The following is an 18824-nucleotide window of genomic DNA, read 5'->3' on the forward strand; positions in this document are numbered from 1 at the left end:
TTACAAATATGCAGCATTACCTTTAAGGCAGGATTAAGGCAGAATTAGGAGCACCACTGGGTATTCTTTTCAGTCATATTCTAAGCACTGACTTCGTACCAGCTAAATGTAAAACAGCCATCGTTATTCCCTTGCACAAAGGTGGTGATTCCACTGACCCTGGTAACTATAGACCTATTAGCCTGACTAGACTTATCTGCAAGGCCATGGAGTGAATCATCATAGACCTTATCAACAAAGATGTAGGTAATCTTCAAACACTTGATTCTACTCAGTTTGGTTTGTCAAAGGGAGATCATGCCCATTAAACCTGGTGGACTTCTTCAAGACCATCACCAAGGCATTGGACGAGGGGAAATCTGTGCATACAGCCTACCTGGACTTAGTCAAGGCATTTGACACTCTCCCCCACTCAGGCATCATTGACAACCTCCCCCTAATTAGGCATCAACCCTTATATTGTTAGATGGTTTGCTAACTGTCTCACTGATAGAACTCATATAGTCAAAATAGGAGAATCCACCTCCAGTGGCAGACATGTAACCAGTGGTGTTCCACAGGGATCACTCCTGGGACCTCTGCTGTTTGGAATCTATTTCCCGAAGTACAAGCAAAAACTAAAGGTTTGTGGCTGCAAAGTTTGCTGATGACTGCAAACTGGGAGCGGTCATAGAATCTCCAAATGATATCAACATCCTACAAGAGAGTCTTACGCAAACAAATGATTGGTGCCAAAGTCCTGACCTTAAACTCAATGCAAAAAAAGTATTATCATTCCTTTCAGTAACAGTGATGTTCCTGGTAACTACCACATTAATAGCAACACCTTAACTACACACTCAGTGGTGAGAGACCTGGGCACACAGGTTGACAACAACCTTTCCATTGACCGCCATGTCTCCACAGTGGTAAGAAATCCATTCTATACTGCTCATCTCATAAGTAAGGGCATTGCCTCCAGAAAAAAGAAGTTATTAGCTTCCTGTGCTCTTCCCTCATCAGGCCAAGAACTGAGTACAACACCCCTTTTGGTATATATCTTTCTAAGCATCTGCAGCAATTGGAGAAACCACAAAGGTTCCTCACAGTGAAATTTCAAGGTCCTATGGGGATAATCTGAAATCACTGACACTTTATTGTTTCATACAGACTACTCAGAGGTGATCTCTGTTTTGCATATAAGGCAGTCTCTGACCCTGCATTGCCGGAAATGCTTCATATCCAAAAGTCAAATAGTATATGTGTTCTCGCTCTAAAGACCTTAACCTGGTATGTGACATTAATAAATCTTGCTGAAGGGACAGATTTGTCTCCCAGAAGTTACCACACCTTTAGAACAGACTTCCACTTCATGTCAAACAGAGCACCTTATTGGCCCTCTTCAAATGCAATCTGGACAATTGGATGGGTGACTGTAAATTCACCCCAGGGGTTCCACCTGTGTCCCTCTTGGACAGGGGCAATAGGTGCTGATCATGAAAATAAAGATAAGAACCTGGCTAGGCTTGTAAGGGCCCTAGGGTCATTAGCCTAGTAACTTTCTATGATTAGAGGTTGCTCTGTATGGACAGCACAGGTCACCTCTGAGTAGTCTTTTTTTCTTTTTTTCTATGGATCCCACATTCAGGTCTTTTATTTCCCTCACAGTATCCAGTACTTAATTATAACTGCTTTGCATTTTCATTTCCATCTTCTAGTAATTGCTTTTTAGCAGCCAGTAGTATTAAGCTTAGTAAGGCCTTACTTTGTCTAGGCAACAGATTTGGGACATTAAAACCATTAGACAATTGTTTTCCAATTTGATCCAGAGCACTGGTATTAAGAAAGTCTAGGAAGTGCAGAGCATATCTATTCTTAGAGGAGTACGTGTGCTAGTCAATGCTTGGGTAATTGATGACCCTTAAAAAGAAGGGATTTGGTTTGATATTTAACCCTTCAGTTGTATTAAGATAATTTCCATGATCTTTGAGGGACATTGATGGGGGCCTATAGTTGGCAAAGAAGGGATATTTGGATCTGCAGTAGCTCGAGGTTGAGGGTAATTTGACATGATGTGATGATGTTTTTGGCAAATACAGATACTTCCCAACAGTTACTCAAGGGCCCAAATGCATGATAGGTGCTTAAACCTGGTAAAGAGGGAGTCATGCCACTGTACTGAAGCCATGTCTCAGCAACTACACATATATGGATGTGCTTGAGTTATAGGAAGGCCTCAAGGTCTTTCATATTTCTGTTCAGAATCCAAGCAATGAGTTATGCCACCATGTTGTTGTCTGAATATGGGTTTAATTTTGCTATGTAGGAATGTCCAGTTGGGAGAATATGCTTAAAAGGCACTATAGCAGCACCAAAGGCTTTAGCCAGTATGCGGAAGCCATGGTATGTAATCCACCCCTAGTAAAACAGGAAAGCGTATCTACCATTACACCTCATGCTAATATGTACTGGATCCCTTAGAATGACACCAGTTACTTATACAATTGTTAAAGCTAATTATCTTGTCTTGGTGTCTAGGCATTATTCTTGGTGAAGGTGCGATACTACTCGAGACCAATATCTTTCCTGCTTGTAAAACATTCATAGTGAGCTCCAACATGTCTCTCTGCATGTCCAGCTGTTAAGAGCACCTGATGTTATTCACACCTACATGGGCCACTACTAGGTCATAGTTATATGGTTTAAGGAACGGTAGGACACTTGTGACATCACAAATCCTGGTACCTGACAAGCAGCTTACAGTCACCTTATTCTTTTCTAGTCTGGTTAGTGTGGAGCTGTATGCCTAATTATAGTTACCTATGACAAAGGCATTTCCTTGTGTGGCAGCAGACTTAGTGGTCCTTCTGAGCTTAGACCTGCTTTCCTGGTGACACTTGGGTAATCTGTGTCAAACTGTGGTTTGCGGAAGAGGAGCAGAAGTAGGTGCTGACTGTTATGCTGATGGATGAGATATTTTGAAGTGTGTTCCAGGAGGCTTTGGCATTTTTTTCTTTACAACCTCAACATAAAAATATGTTAATGGTGTGTTGTGACTGATGTGGTATTGCAGGTGTATAATGCTTATTGATACTGTGCTGATGTGAGGGCTTGCCTCCATCTTTCTTAAATATTTACATATCTCACATGTGGTGCTATCTGTTGGCAGAAGTAGTAAACACTTGGTAAGTATAAGTCAGTTGCTGCACTCCTTTAGAACACCTGATGTAATCATACAGGTTACAGATGGGATGAGAGTTGACTGTTGCCACAGAGTAGAGGACAAGGGCTGGTCATAGTAGTCAGGGGTTGAAGAAAATTACTAAAGAAGACCCAGAAGATTTATGAGTGCAGTATTTAGATTGATAATCTGAAGTCAGGTAAGATTGTGGCTAATCTAACAGTGCTTAGTGAATAGACAGAATTAGGTTTACAAAGAGTGATAAATAGTGGTGATTAGACATTGGCTACTATCAGTGCTGGTCTCACCACAGCAACACTCGGCTAGGAATCAGTGTTCCTTTGCTTCTTCTCCCACCAGAAGCAAAACAGTAACACGACTCTGAAACTTGTTCCCAAGAAGCAGGATCAGATTCCCAGCATGGCTTTAGACCACAGTATAGTAGAAAGACAGCCTTATTACCCTTCACCAATGCCATTCATCACCTAATGAATAAGGGACAACTAGTCTCTGCAGTATTCCTGGACATGTCAAAAGCCTTTGACATCATTTCCCACCAACTACTACTAAACAAACTTGCTACATACAATCTTAGTTCAGCATCCCTGTCTTGGTTTCTCAGTTATCTATCAAACCATCAACAGGCTACTAAATGGGAAATTGAATTCTCCCCACTACTTCCAATTGCCACTGGTGTACCCCAAGGGTCAATACTTGGCCCCCTTCTCTTTATCATATTTACAAATAACCTTAACACAGCAATCCAACTTGCCTTTACCATACAATCATGAGCGATACTTCTATTATCTGCTCCACCCCTTCCCTCAAGAACTAAAAGATAAAATGCAAAAAGCTTTTCAAGAAGTTAAATTATTCTTATCAAACCACCAACTCATTCTTAACCCAAATGTTGTTAACCCAAATAAGACAAAATTAATAATCTTCTCAAACAAAACTACCAAGTCAAACACCTACCCCTCTCTAGTCACTCCACAAATGGCACTATAATTGAACCAACAAACCAGACCAAACTCTTAGGTATTACAACCGATGACCATCTCAAATTTGATATCCACATTTCACAAACAATCAAAAAGTCAACTCCAAGTTTGGTGCTCTCTACAGGGCCAAACCATATCTAACACCCCAAGCCAGACTAGCCACTGCTAGATCTCAACAGCTCTCTAAACTTCTCTACTGCGCTCATATCTTTACCAGCTTACATAAAGCTGACCTGCACAATCTGGAATCCCGCTGTAAGAAAATTGCAAAGTTTGCCACAAACCACCCCCATAAAACCCATCACTGCAACATTCTTCTTCAACTTAAGTGGCTAGAACTTCCATACCTGTTAACCTTAAACCAACTTACCCTAGCCCACAAAATCGTACACAGGCCTAATAGCTGACTTGCGATTTCAACTTTACTCCGATTACAGTTAAACAGCAGGTTCCTTAGATCTTCCAGTAGGCTATTGCTCAAAGTAAAATAGTCACATAACTATCATGGTGACTCCCTCTACTCAAACAAAGTAGCTAAGTCCTGGAGTGCTGTTCCCTTAAGCTTACAATGCACCTCTTGTTTTGCTACATTTAAAACAAAAATAAAAGAACATCTTAAAAGCAACTGGCTTTGCCCGTGTTCTCCACCAGGATAACTCCTCTCTCCTATGCTCATTTTCTTCTCTCACATACTCCTTTCCACTATTACAGCTCAAATGGCTAGTATTTCCTTTGCACATCCTTTGGTCTGTACTTATTTTATACATCCAAAAGTGAATTTTTTCACTTTGTTATATTGCTGCAGGTCTCATCAGTGTAGGTCTGCTCACTGCCTGTTATCAGTTTTTTACTTACTTATCCAGACCCCGTGATATTTACATTTATAATTGTTATAACTATATGAAGAATATTATTGTAATCTTTGTTTGCAAAAAATTGGTAATTATGGTAATTCGCTTTTTTTAATTTTTTTTTGTAGTAATGTGTTGAGTGGATATCTTTGTATTGTATTTTTTCTGGAGCTTTTCTCCCCTGGTCTCCACTGAAAACAGGCCATCATCCCGGTTGGACACTACCCAGTAAACAAATGTAAAACAAAATAAAAATAAATGTCAGCCCAGTGAGGATGCAAATCAGGTATGAACTCATTAGAATTGCTGAATCCCAAATACTTGGCTTCATGTAGCCGATGTAAACATAGTGCAGGCACTCTGTCAATGTTTGTTTTTAGTGGATTGCAACTGTGAATGATTACTGGTAGGTAGAAGGAAAATACAACAGCAATGCAGACTGCCCTACATCCAGTGGGTGTATCTGGTTAGACTTATAAAAGTGTTAGAAGTAATTTTGTGAGGTTGGAAATGTAAGTAAGCAGTACACAATTCACCGGTTCTGTTCATTAACATCCAACTTCCCCTGAATTTGTTGTAACTGTATATTGCATTATTGCTATTTAATATCCTCACACATTTTAAGGACAGTGATATAGAATGACCTAAAGACTGCATGTCTCAGATTACTGGTCAGATAAGACAAGAATGCGCAACAATCACAGAGAGGTAAGAAAGAGATGCATATTTGCAAGCAGTACTCATAAATGGTTGTGTGATCACTCGGTGCACTACATCCAAAATTAATACAGGCACAAATAACTGCTATATGGTTTTATAGTACTATAGATGATGTTGGAGTTGGTTGGATGCAGAATTATTTCAGTTCCCTGCTGAAAAGCTATTTGTATGGCAAAGAGGGATAAGGCACCCACCTTTACTGTGTTCCGAAGGTTCATTGGAGTGAGTTCAAATCTAGACCTATGTAGAAATAGTTCATGTGTATTATTTTGTAGGGTTTATGTTATAGATTGCTTTTCTTCATTTCAACTACTTTTCCCTTTTTTTCTTCCTTTTCTTTTAGCCATTGTTTGAGTGGTGAGCAGCTTAGCACAAACAAGGGAAACAGAGAAAAATGTCACATTTGGCTGTGATTATCTCATTTGTGAGAAGTGTAGCAGTGCACAAAACTGGACTAGTAGCCCACCCAGGTAGCAGACAGAACACCTGCAGAACACCTGCAGACGGGGTGTCTGTAAAAGTGCAAAGGTCAAAAACAATATATTGTTGCAATTTTTGCTTTCCATCGCACAGCGTCACCAAGCGGCATTGTGTGGTGGTTAGCAAGGTTCCCCAACACCTGCAGTTATAGAACACCTGCAGATAGGACCTAGTCAGCCAAGAATTGAAAACAGATGCATTCAATAAATTCCATTGGGCACCGTGCACACACTAAGCGGCGTTGCCTGGTGGTTAACACTGGAAACATAAGAATGAGTAAGAAATTATAGATATGTCAGGTAACTAGTCCTGTGGCAGCAGGTGTAAGTGTAGGGCTGGAGTACAGTTGGTCTTTGGTTCTAGTACAGAGTGTACAGCCTGTTTTACTGTTGTGACAGTGCATTTAATAGCAATGAACTGAAAGACAGACAAGTATTATTTCAACATTCTTGGGGCAACATGTGTAAATTTAAGACTGCCATACATATGGTCCTGGGTTCTAATACAGAATATTCAAGTCATTTTGCTGTTGTTCTACTTCCCATTATATTCACCCTCACTTATAACCCTTTACATAGTAGAGCTGACATGACTTATATGTATGAGGGATAATACACCCTTATTGCATTTTCAGATGTATGATTGAATGCATGCTGTCTAGTATAGTTATGTAAGTATAATTCTGCTATATGGACTTGCATGGCCTTCACAGTTACATAAGACACATACACAACTGGATGTATATACAAGAACCTTGTCAAGTCACATAGATGTGTAACACCTCAAATTGTCAGCTGTATTTATGAATGATTCCTGACTATGTCTGAACTGCACTTCTTCTGTGGCAAAGATGGAAAATCAACGTTTTGGAAGAAAATGTTTTGTCACTTATGCCAAGGTTTGAATCCCACACTTTAGAAATCAATTTTTATAAGTGTATAAAGCCAAAACCAAATGTGTCAGGTCATGGCATTTATGCCCCAGTGTATGTCTGCAAACTTATCTAACAGTTACTTCCCAATGTTCCATATATATTTCCAAGCTACAGCAGTAGACACCCCACAAACTAAGGTCATGGGTGAGATTAACCTTCCTATTTCAAGTATTTGCCATCTCTGCTTGGCGCTGCTGCTCTCCACTTAACATCGCTCAAACGTGGTTGCCATTGTTGCCCAGGTTTGTGCACTAGCAGTAAACATGATAACTGGAATTGGCGGGAAGGCAACATTTTTCATTGCTCTAGGGTTAGATGTTAGACATGACTGGAGTTAGTGGGGAAGCTGCCAAGTCTAGGGTGCACAGTTGAGGTGTCCAGGTGTATAGAATATTTATTGGACTCCTGGTAAAGCACCACAGACAAAGGCTTCTGCAGGGGGACTATTCTGGCTCCCAGTACAAGTATGAGGCATGGAGTAGTTTATCTCAGGCTGTATCCAGTGCTACTGGCATCCCCGTCACTAGTGAATGTATAGGCATAATTCTTATGACCTACATAAGCACAAAATGGATGCCCTCAACTGTTGGTTGAATTAGTTTGAGACTGCAGACATCCCACAGCTGTGTAAGTATGATAATAAGATAGAATTTGTAATACTTAGAAAGCAGATAGAATTTGTAATACTTAGAAAGCTAAATGTAGGTAAGACTGATGTGCATATTGCTCGTCTCTTCTTTTCCGTTTTTTCCCTAGCTAATGCTGACTTAGAGTTTAAGAGACAGGCTCGTGCTGCTCAATTGGAGAGACTGAGGGAAGCAAGTGGGATGTAAGCAGCACGAGAAGTATTATTGTAGCTTTAAAAGTTAAAGATAGATTTCTGGGTTTTTTATACAGTTGTAGCAAATTGAGCATGTGTTATCATAACTGTAACAGCAAGTATTCATGCATTAGTCTGTAGCACAAACCAGCTTTAGGAGTCAAATATAAGACTGTAGTAAGAGGTTCTGGGTTCAAATACCATGAGTAACAAATATACAGTACTTCATTTCTTTAATATTTACATTAAATTAAAACTCTATACAAGTAGCATAAATGCATTACTGTTTACTGTAATCTATATAACTGTTACATGCATAAGTGCAGTATATGCACATTTCAAAGATTACTTTCAACAATCTGCTGTTATAGTGTGTATTTGTTAGGACGTATACTTAATGTAATACTTCACATAAAATAGTTGTATATTTGTGTTAATGCATTGTATGCCACTTATGATAGTACTAATTTTATCTCTTGTTTATTCTTACCCCGACCCTTAAATCTCTTTTATTTTATTTTATATTATGTGTTGTCAAAATGTCTGCATATCATTCATCTGTACCAGATCACTAAATGCTATATAGCGCAGTGAGGTAGGCCAACGCCATTGGATCAGCCTGATGCCCAGCACAACTGGGAGCCAAGAGTCTCTGCTGGCCTTGCACTACCTATGTATGTCCTCGGGTAGTACTGCCCTGGCAGCTGCTGCAGTGGTACCCTACAGGAGCAGAGGCGGGAGATGCCAGGGTTGATGCATAGGGTTGTGCACCACACCATTGGTGTATGCCTATGCCAGATGGAGAGGCTCCTCTCCCTCATGATCCTTAGAAGGAGAAGACATCAAGTACTCCAGCCACCAGTGGAGTAAGGGGACAGTGATTACAGTCCAGTAGGTGAGGACTCGATTCCCACTGTCTGCATGTTTGACAGGCATGAACCTGTGTTGTCTACTCCTTCACCCCAGTCATGGTGTCCCCCAACCGTTTGTGTCCATCACCATCCCTCTCTCTTGTTATATTTGTTTGCATTTGTTTCCTCACCTACCCAACTTACCTGACCCAAAATTACCTATGTCCCTGACCCAGCATTCCTCTCTTACTAAATTAAAAAGGAAAAATGGGCACCTGTCGCACAGAAAAAATATCTTCCCATACATAGTTCTCCATTTTGCACGTGTCTTCTTGACACACTTGATTTGGTCCAATTGACTATACAACATGATTATGTTGTTGTCACCCCTCTCTCTGGAGGTGACAGTCCAAATTCAGATAACATTCTGCACATATCAGATTTTACTGTTGAAGAAATGGATAGCTATGGTTCTTACCTACCTCCCTCCTGCACATTCCTGTATTGGTTTCCCTTTGTTCTTCCCCTGCTTGCTCCCCATTTTACCACTTTCCTATCTACCCCATTTTAACACCTAGTATCTGGTCAAAACAGAATTACACACAACATGCATAGGTAACAGAAAAAGCAATGGATCCCTTCACGTTTTGGCCTCTATATTTGCATGGAGTTTGGTGTCATACACCAATGCCAAGCAATGGTGAGCGGCCATAGTGCATGCTGCAGCTACCTCTGCACAATGCCACTTACCCCCACTGTGCTATGCCATCACACACAGCAACACAGTACTATAAATAATGTCACTGCATTATGAAACTGTATGCTTAAAAGTATTGGGTACACCTGGATTTGAACCCAGTATCATCTGGGCTCAAAAAGAAATCTGTGAATGCATTTACACCTGCTACCACAGAGTCAGCTAAACAGCAGGTGTGTTTCATATAGTCTGTACTAATTCTCAGAATTTTAGCAATGCTGCTCAAGTTTGTGCATTGCATAATTATGCCCAAATGGGAAAATAATATAAATCTGTATTTTGCATGCATAAATACTTTGCCAGCCATCGCACTAACCCACTGCTCGCAGTTGTGCTATGCAAAGTCAAATTTAGCATGCATTAGTGCTGTTTACTGTCCATTTTACTCTTTATGCCATGAAACTACACATGGAAACAACAAAACAAACAATATGTCACATAGTTACAATGTAGACATGTGTTGCCTTCCCCCATGCACTGCAACCCTGGTGTCTCCAGTACTTTTTCACAAATAAATTAACTACACTACATAAATAAAAATCAAGTGTGTGATTTGCAGTACACGTCAACCAGGTAACATGCAGAACTAGAACTATCTTTGCAGTTGAACATGCCTACATATCCATCAGCTGACCCTGGGAACTATTGACCCATAAGCCTAACCACCCTTATCTACAAGGCTATGAAAAGATTCATCATGGAACATAGGTGATCTTCCACACTTTTAACCTGACTCCTATTGGTTTTGTCAAAGGTAGATCTTGCTTATTAAACCTATTGTACTTATTTGACAATGTCCCCAAAGCCTTGGATGAGAGAAAACATGACATAATGCCTATGTTGATTTAGCCAAGGCCTTTGAATCAATCCCCCATTCAGATATAGAGAAACTCTTCCATTTGAGGATTAACCTATACATTACTAGATGGGTAACCAACTGGCTCAACAACTGAATGCACACTGTCAAAGTCTAGAAGTCCACCTCCACCAGTAGACCAGCTACCAGTGGAATACCATAGGGATCTGTGCTGGGCCCTCTACTGTTAAATTTTATCACTAGTCTATTTTTAGATAGAAATTATCAAATAGAAATGATGGAAGATGTGAGAAATTATGTATTAAGAGAAAGGGGTAATAAATATATTCCATTGTTAGGTGCAAGGGTCAAAGGGAATATGTTAAATATCAAGAAGGCAACTACTTTGAAAAGTTCTAAGAGAGTATGTGTTATAGAATATGGACCCTATACTAATAACATCAAGGAAATTATTTCCAATATGTAGAATATCCTAACGGTAGATGAAGAAATTAAAGAGATTGTAGGTTTGAAACCAGCTTTTGTATACAAAATGGGTAGAAATATCAAAGGATATTTAGAGCAAGGTGTTAGGAATATGGGAATAGAGAATAGGGCCAAACACACCACAAAATGTGGACATTGCAATCAATGCCAAGTTATAAACGAAAGTGAGGGTTTGGTTTTGGATAACATCAACAGAACCTTGATTAAGTTTGCAAAAGGGAATTGTGCAACCAGATATGTCATATATTTGGCTAAATGCACGGAATGTCCTGGATACTACATAGGTAGGACAGAGCGGTGTTTTAAGAAAAGGATTTATGCTCATCTATACAGTATTAGGACCAAGGACAATAAAAATGCATTATATAGACATGTGGAAAAATATGGAAATGAACATAAATTTACTTTTGGTATTTTGGAAAATATTATTCCCGACCCTAGGGGGGGTGATATTAAGAACGTTTTGGCATGTAGGGAAATATGGTGGCAGTTTTTTACTGACGCTAATAACCCCCCAGGATTAAATTATTTTATATCTATTAAACCTTTCTTGGATAGAAGAAGATGATTTTTATTTTGTATTATATGTATTTTATATTTTATATTATATTATAGTAAATATTAAATGTTATATTATGCATATTTAGTCATTTTATATTTATTTGTTATATCTCTTTAAGAATGGTTGATTGATTTTAAATTTGTTGGCGCCATTTCATGTATTTAAATGGATCGCAGAAGTGAATGATTGTTCTGATGAATCTCACAGTTTTCGTGAGTGAAAGTGCTTAACATTTTATGTATGAAATAAATTTTTACTGGTCTCACAGTCTTCCAGCAGTGGATTGCTTTGGTTTTTGCAGTTGTCGTGTAGTGGATGTACTTGCTTTCGTATCATGGTGGTGCTGTTGTGTTTCAGAAGTGGCGATGTTAAGTTGTCATTCTCGCCTTCGTTCTTGCTGGATGGGTTCGGAGCCGATCCTCGGCACCGACTCGGCCTATACTATAGCTCTAGAGCTATTTTTACCGGCTCGAGGCAGCCCTATAACCCGCAATACCATGCACTAACTCCCCAGATCTCATTTGCCGCTTCGCTGCAAGGTTGCCTTTTTTTACCGGCTCAGGTCAGTAAAGAGAATTTTTTTCTATAGTACTATATTGTAGTTTTCCAGATAGATTTCCTTTGTTAGGTCCCTATCGATTGTTTTATTCATTACAGCCCTTTTGTAGCCCTTCTTCCCTTCTTTAGTTAATTTTTATCATTGGGCCTACGGGCTTTACCTTAGTTTTCCCCACCCCTTACAGTGTCTGTGTGTGGTGTTTAGTCAGTTCCCTTAACTTTTTTCTAGTTTTAAGTTGAGTGTGTGTGGACTGACTGTGATTACTGTGTTTGCTGTTGTTAGGACTATGTCCAAAGACGCTAAGGTCTCGGGATTCAAGAAGTGTGACTCGTGCTGTCAGAAAATGTCTCTGACAGACGGTCACACTTCTTATGTCTACTGCTTAGGGCCTTTACCCCTACAGGACTCTTGTTCCGTCTGTCACGGGTTTAGTTCAAGAGTCCTGCAGGAGCGTCGTAATAAGCTCATCTTAAGGGGCTTATTAAAGCCCGATGACTCCCGTCCAAGTCTGGCTCGGGGAAGTCTTCAAAAACCGCCAAACCCTCGGCTCCAGCTTCTGAGTCGAGGGCTGGCGTTATTGAGATGGCTCCGACATCGGTTCCATTCGGATCCGAGGTGGGCAAAGTGGTATCCGCTCCAAAACCTGCATCGGAGCCGACCCCAGCGCACAGGCGCTCTAGATCCCCCTCACTAGAATCCGTCCGATCGGCTCCGAGATCACCCCTCCTATCGGAGCGGAGTCATAGGACTCACTCATCTAGGTCATCCAGGCTTTCCGACCACGATATTGAGAGGGTGGTCAGTAGGCTCATAAAATCTCAGGCACTAGCCCAAATGCTCCAAAGCCCGTCTCACCAGACTGTGGCTCCTTCGGTACCACTATCGATTCCTCCTCCGATTCATCTCTCGAGTTCGGAGCCGGAGTTTGTCGGAACTGTAACCTTGCCCACGTCAGAGCCGATACTTCCACCTTCGGCTCCGGTGTCGTTGGCTCCGACTTCTTCATTGGTTCCGTCCGTGGAGAGGTCCGGGCGCCGGGACTCCATTGTCGGCTCCAAGGACGCGAGTGGCATCGGACCCTTGTCCGACCCCGCTCTCCCTCTCGGAGCTTCGGCTCTGGTTAGTTCAGCCCCAACATCATTCTTGGAGCCTTCTCTGTCGGTGCCGGGAGCGGTTCGGGTCTCTTCGGAGCCGGGACTGCCCTTGGTACCTGATAGGGGAGCCTTCAAGGTGATGAGGAGCGTGCTGGACCCAGTGTCCACTCCAGGGTTAAGTTCTGCAGCTCCTCCCTCTACAGTGCCTGTTACGGTCTCTGGCCATCCTCCTGCATCTGACAGCAGAGATCCAAAGCATAGGGTACCCACTTTGGGTGTCTCCTCCTCTTCCAAGGCCTCCCCTGAAGCTTCAGGGGAACCCCCTAGGAAAAGAAAGTGCAAGAGGAAGCACATAGACTCCCCCGAGTCTGTCACGTCAGACACCGACTTGGATGAGTCAGAGGGTTCCCCGAGATCCCCCTCTGAGGATGTCTCTTTTTCACACATCCTAGAGATCCTGAAACAGAGGGGAAATTGGTCCACTCTCAAACCCTCTGAGGACGAGTCGGTTTACTTTGACGCTTTTGGATCTCGCCCTTCCACCTCCTGGGTGTCTCCCCCTTTCGACCCACTAATGGAGGTAGTGGCTAGAAAGGCATGGGCAGCTCCTGATTCAATGGAACCTACCCCTAGGAGGCCCTCTAAATTTATTTCTGCTCCAGAGGGCAAATCCTTTCTCACCAAAGGTGTTTCAGTTGATGCTATGGTGGTAGCAGCAGCCACTAAGAAGGAATTGGCTGATCCTTCTGTACCTGTTCATCCTCCTAACAAAGAGTCCAGGACCATGGACAGGTACGGCAAGCGGACATTTGCTTCAGCGACCTTTACTATGCGATCGCTGAACTATTTGTCATTTCACCCGCCTTCAGAGAGACTTGCTCAAAGAACTGGGTGAAACTGTACAGGATCCTTCTGCTGTGGGGTATCAGGACAAGATGAACTCCCAGCTGGCCACCCTGAATTCCATTGTTAACTCCTCCATGCGGCTTATCTCCTATGCAGCCGATGGAGCGAGTAGGGCCGCAGGCACAGGTGTTGCGTTGAGACGTCACGCTTGGATGCGACTTTGTAACTTTGCCGATCCCTTCAAGGCGTCCTTCACCAACACCCCCTTTGATGGTTCAGAATTGTTTGGACCTCAGGTGAAGAATACCCTCACCAGATGCGAGCAAGATGGTAAGAATCTCTCTGCCGTGGGAGTCAATTTTTCCACACCTTCTAGACCATATCCTAAGGGACAGAGGGGTGGAAAGATGTGGTTCCGCAAACCACAGGGAGTCACACCTGCCGCACGTGGTGAATTTCCCCCCAGGGGCAGAGGGGGTCCACAGAACCAGGGTTCCAGGGAATCTTTCCCTGACCAACCCTTTCAGCATCCCTGAGAAGCTGCCCGACTGTCCGCCTTCGGAGGCAGTCGGGGGAAGATTATCTCTGTACCCGGAAGCCTGGCAATCCCTCTCCCAAGACACATGGGTACAGAAGATCATATCCGAGGGTTACAAAATTCCCTTCACTTCCCCTCCGGTACAACCGCCAAGACCCCTACCAGACGTACCACCTGCACAAAGGGGTCAGGCACAGCTAGAAATAAAAAAGCTGTTAAAAAAAGAGTCATCCAGGCAGTCCCAACAGATTAGCTAGGATCCGGAATCTACTCCAGATTCTTTTTGGTACCAAAAAAGACTGGAGACCCATTTTGGACCTCAGCAGATTGACAACTCTGTACAAAAGACAAAATTTTGGATGGTAACACTGCAGTCCATTCTACCCTTTTTGGGCAGAGACAACTGGATGTGCTCGTTAGACCTCCAGGATGCGTACTATCATATAAAGATACACAGGCGCTCCAGGAGGTTTCTCCGCTTCCGGCTGGGAGCCAGTCATTATCAGTTCAGAACCCTGCCCTTTGGTCTCACCACAGCCCCCCGGGTGTTCACCAGATGCTTGGCAGTGGTCATGGCTCACCTGAGACAAAAAGGATTCCAGGTGTTTCCATATCTAGACGACTGGCTCATTTCCGCTACCACCAAGCAGCATCTTATAATGGCCAGGGATTACACTATTCAACTTTGCAACAATCTAGGTATTTCTATAAATTTTGCAAAATCCTCCTTGTCGCCTTGTCAATGTATAAACTTTATAGGCGCCGTGTTAAACACCACAGAAATGTCTGCAACATTACCACCTCAGAGAGTGACAGACATAAGGCGGAATGTTCAGTCCCTGTTTCAGTCCAACAGAGTTCAAGTCAAGCTAGTATTGAAAGCATTAGGCCTCATGGCAGCGGCGATCCTTCTACTGCCATTAGCCCGCTTCCACATGAGGATCCTTCAGTGGATGCTGTTTTCTCAGTGGTCCTTTCAACAGCTCCCAATGACTCACAACATCTTGATAACCCCATCATGCAAGAATCATCTCTCCTGGTGGATGGTTTCCCCGCAGCTTTTTCAGGGCAGACCCTTTGTCCCCCCCCAGTTGCCACGGTGACAACGGATGCCTCCCTGATCGGGTGGGGGGGGCACTATCAGGGCAGGACAGTCCAGGGCACATGGCAACAATTAGAATGCCACCTGCACATAAATGTCCTGGAGATGAGGGCGGTGCTTTTAACGTTGCAAGCCCTTCAGAGCTCTCTTCCCACAGGGACTGTAGCAATTCAAACGGACAATATGTCTGTGGTGTGGTACATAAACAAGCAGGGCGGAACAAAATCCTACCCCCTATGTCGAGAAGCACTCAGACTTTGGCAATGGGTGATTTCCTCTCAACGGTTTCTGATAGCAACGCACATCCCCAGGAAGTCCAACGTCATAGTGGACAGATTGAGCAGAACTATCCTCATGCCTCATGAGTGGTCTCTAAATCAAGCGGTAGCAGGCAGAATATTTCAGAAGTGGGGCCAGCCTTGCTGCGATCTTTTCACAACTCCTCAAAACAGCAAGTGCCTCGACTTCTTCACACTCTTTCATCTACCAGGTCATCCCGCCAGAGACACTCTTGTTCACGATTGGCCCCGGGGTCTTCTATATGCCTTTCCTCCCTTACCATTGATCCCGCAATTAATTCAGAAAGCAACCGCATTGAGATCCAAAATGATCCTCATTGCTCCGTTTTGGCCTCGACAAGTATGGTTTCTGTTCCTGCACAGTTACCTACTGGAACAGCCTTGGCATCTGGAACCCCTTCCGGATCTGTTGACCCATCTCACGGGCAAGCTGCATCAGTCTCTTCATTCCCTCAACCTCATAGCTTGGTTGCTCCACTTCCAGCCATAGCCAGGCTTCCCCTTATTTCTCCTCCTGTCCGTAATATCATTCTGGCTTCCCATAAGTCCAATACTAGGAAGACGTATGAGAGTAAATGGAAGCGTTTTTCGCTCTGGGCACAAGCTAGGTCCTTAGATCCTTTCCATGCACCCATTCATAAGGTTCTAGACTTTCTGGCGGAGCTCTTTCATTCAGGGTCATCGTCAGCCACTATCGGTACAATTAACGGCCATTGCTAATTTTCATGTGGGGCTCTCAGAAGCAAATATTATGTCCCACAAACTCTGTAAAGCCTTTCTCAAGGGCATCTTTTTGCTTAGACCTCCAGTTAAGGATCCGCCCCCACAATGGGATTTGAATTTGGTTCTAACGTCATTGATTCTGCCTCCCTTTGAACCCGCAGCCTCTTGCTCCCTCAAGCTTCTTTCTTGGAAAACTCTGTTTTTAGTAGCCATAACATCTGCCAAAAGGGTATCGGAACTTCAAGCCTTGTCTGTCTGTCCCCCTTATTTGGTTTTTCACAAAGACAGGGTAACTCTCAGAACAAATCCTTCCTTCCTACCGAAAGTGTCCTCTGAAGCAAATCTAAACCACTCTATTGACTTGCCTGTCTTCTTCCCAGACTATTCCAACAGGGCTGAACAAAAATTACATTCATTGAATGTTCATCTCCAACTACGGTATTATCTAGACAGGACAAAACAACTCAGAAAGTCAGACCAGCACTTTCTCTCTTATGCTGAAGGAAAGAAAGGGCTTCCAGTAAAAAAAGGTTACTCTTTCCAGATGGTTGACATCTATTATTACCTTTGTCTATGAGTTGAGACACAGGCAACTTCCGTCTAGGCCTAAGGCTCATTCAACCAGGGCACTATCAACATCAACGGCCTTTCAAGCAAGGTTACCATTAGATGCCATATGTGCAGCAGCTACATGGGCTTCCCAACATACCTTTATTGCCCATTACAAACTTGATATAGCCTCCAGAAATAGAGCTGACTTTGGTTCCACCGTACTCAGGAGTCTGTTCCATTGAGCCACCCAGGACTAAGGTGCTAGGGACGCTGTCCCATCCAGCAAGAATGAAGGCGAGAATGACAACTTAACATTAAGAAGTTATGTTCTTACCATAACGTTCCATGTTAGTTGTCTTCTTCTCGCCTTCTTTCTTGCGTCCCTCCCTCCTGCCCCCTAGGCTGGACAGACTTGAAGGTCTCTGAGTCCTTCCATTTCTTGAGATACAATATGTTACGGTTTCCCCGTATCTTTAGTGTTACTAGCAGGGAGTCCGTACTTGGAAATGAGGATTATAATAATAAATTTATACTATGTGTTAGCTACCAAACGAGATCTGGGGAGTTAGCGCATGGTATTGAGGGTTATAGGGCTGTCTCGAGCCGGTAAAAATAGCTCTCGAGCTATAGTATAGGCCGAGTCGGAGCCGAGGATCGGCTCCGAACCCATCCAGCAAGAAAGAAGGCGAGAAGAAGACAACTAACATGGAACGTTATGGTAAGAACATAACTTCTTATTATACAGTATTGAGTTGAACTGAAACACAATTACTTTGTTTTCTCTATTTGGCCCTCTACTGTTGGGAAACTATTTCTGTGAAGTCCAGGCGAAGGTAGATGGCCTATGACTTACCAGGCTTGCAGATGACTGTTAAATGGTTACAGTCATATAGAATCCCCCAGTGATGTTAACAGATTACAGAAAGGCCTGACACAGACAAATGATTAGTGCCAAACTCATGAACTAAAACGTAACGCAGGAAGAAGCCTCATTGTCCCCTTTGGCAAAAAAGTAACCCTACTAATTATGTTATACATAGCACTCCTGTAATCTCAAACTCCATGGTGTGAGACTTAGGAGCACAGGTTCACGGCAATCTAAACTTCACTCGCTATGTGTCCGTAGTGGTAAGATGCACATTCTACATTGCCCACCTCATAACTAAGGGCACCGCATCCAAGACCAGGGAGGTCATAGCTCCACTGTACTCGACTCTTATTAGACCACAGTAAGCACAGTGTTCCCTTCACTATGTACCTCACCAGAAATCTACAGCAACTGGAGTGACCACAGAGGTTTCTGGCCAAGAGAATCCATGGCCACCAAAACATGGCATACATGGAAAGACTGAAAATCCTGTCACTGTAATCAGTATCGTACTGGTTGCTAAGAGGCGACCTGTGCTGGACATCTGCAAATCAGATGTTACAAGTTGCTCCAAGGATCTCAACCTAGCCTGTGACATAAAACATGCTGGAAAGACAGATATATCTCCCAGTGATTGCTGCTTCTCTGTATTAGGTTCCCAATGCATGTGAAGCTCTGGATGAGTGATTGTAAATTCACCTCAGGGGTGGCACCCATGTTCTTAATGAACAGGGAATTTGGTGCTGATCACAAAATCGCTTTGCTAACAATGACCGTCTAACTATGCTCAATAAGAGTACTTAG

Source organism: Protopterus annectens, chromosome 16.part0 (assembly GCF_019279795.1).
Source record: "Protopterus annectens isolate FY-2018-M chromosome 16.part0, PAN1.0, whole genome shotgun sequence".
NCBI lineage: Eukaryota > Metazoa > Chordata > Ceratodontiformes > Protopteridae > Protopterus > Protopterus annectens.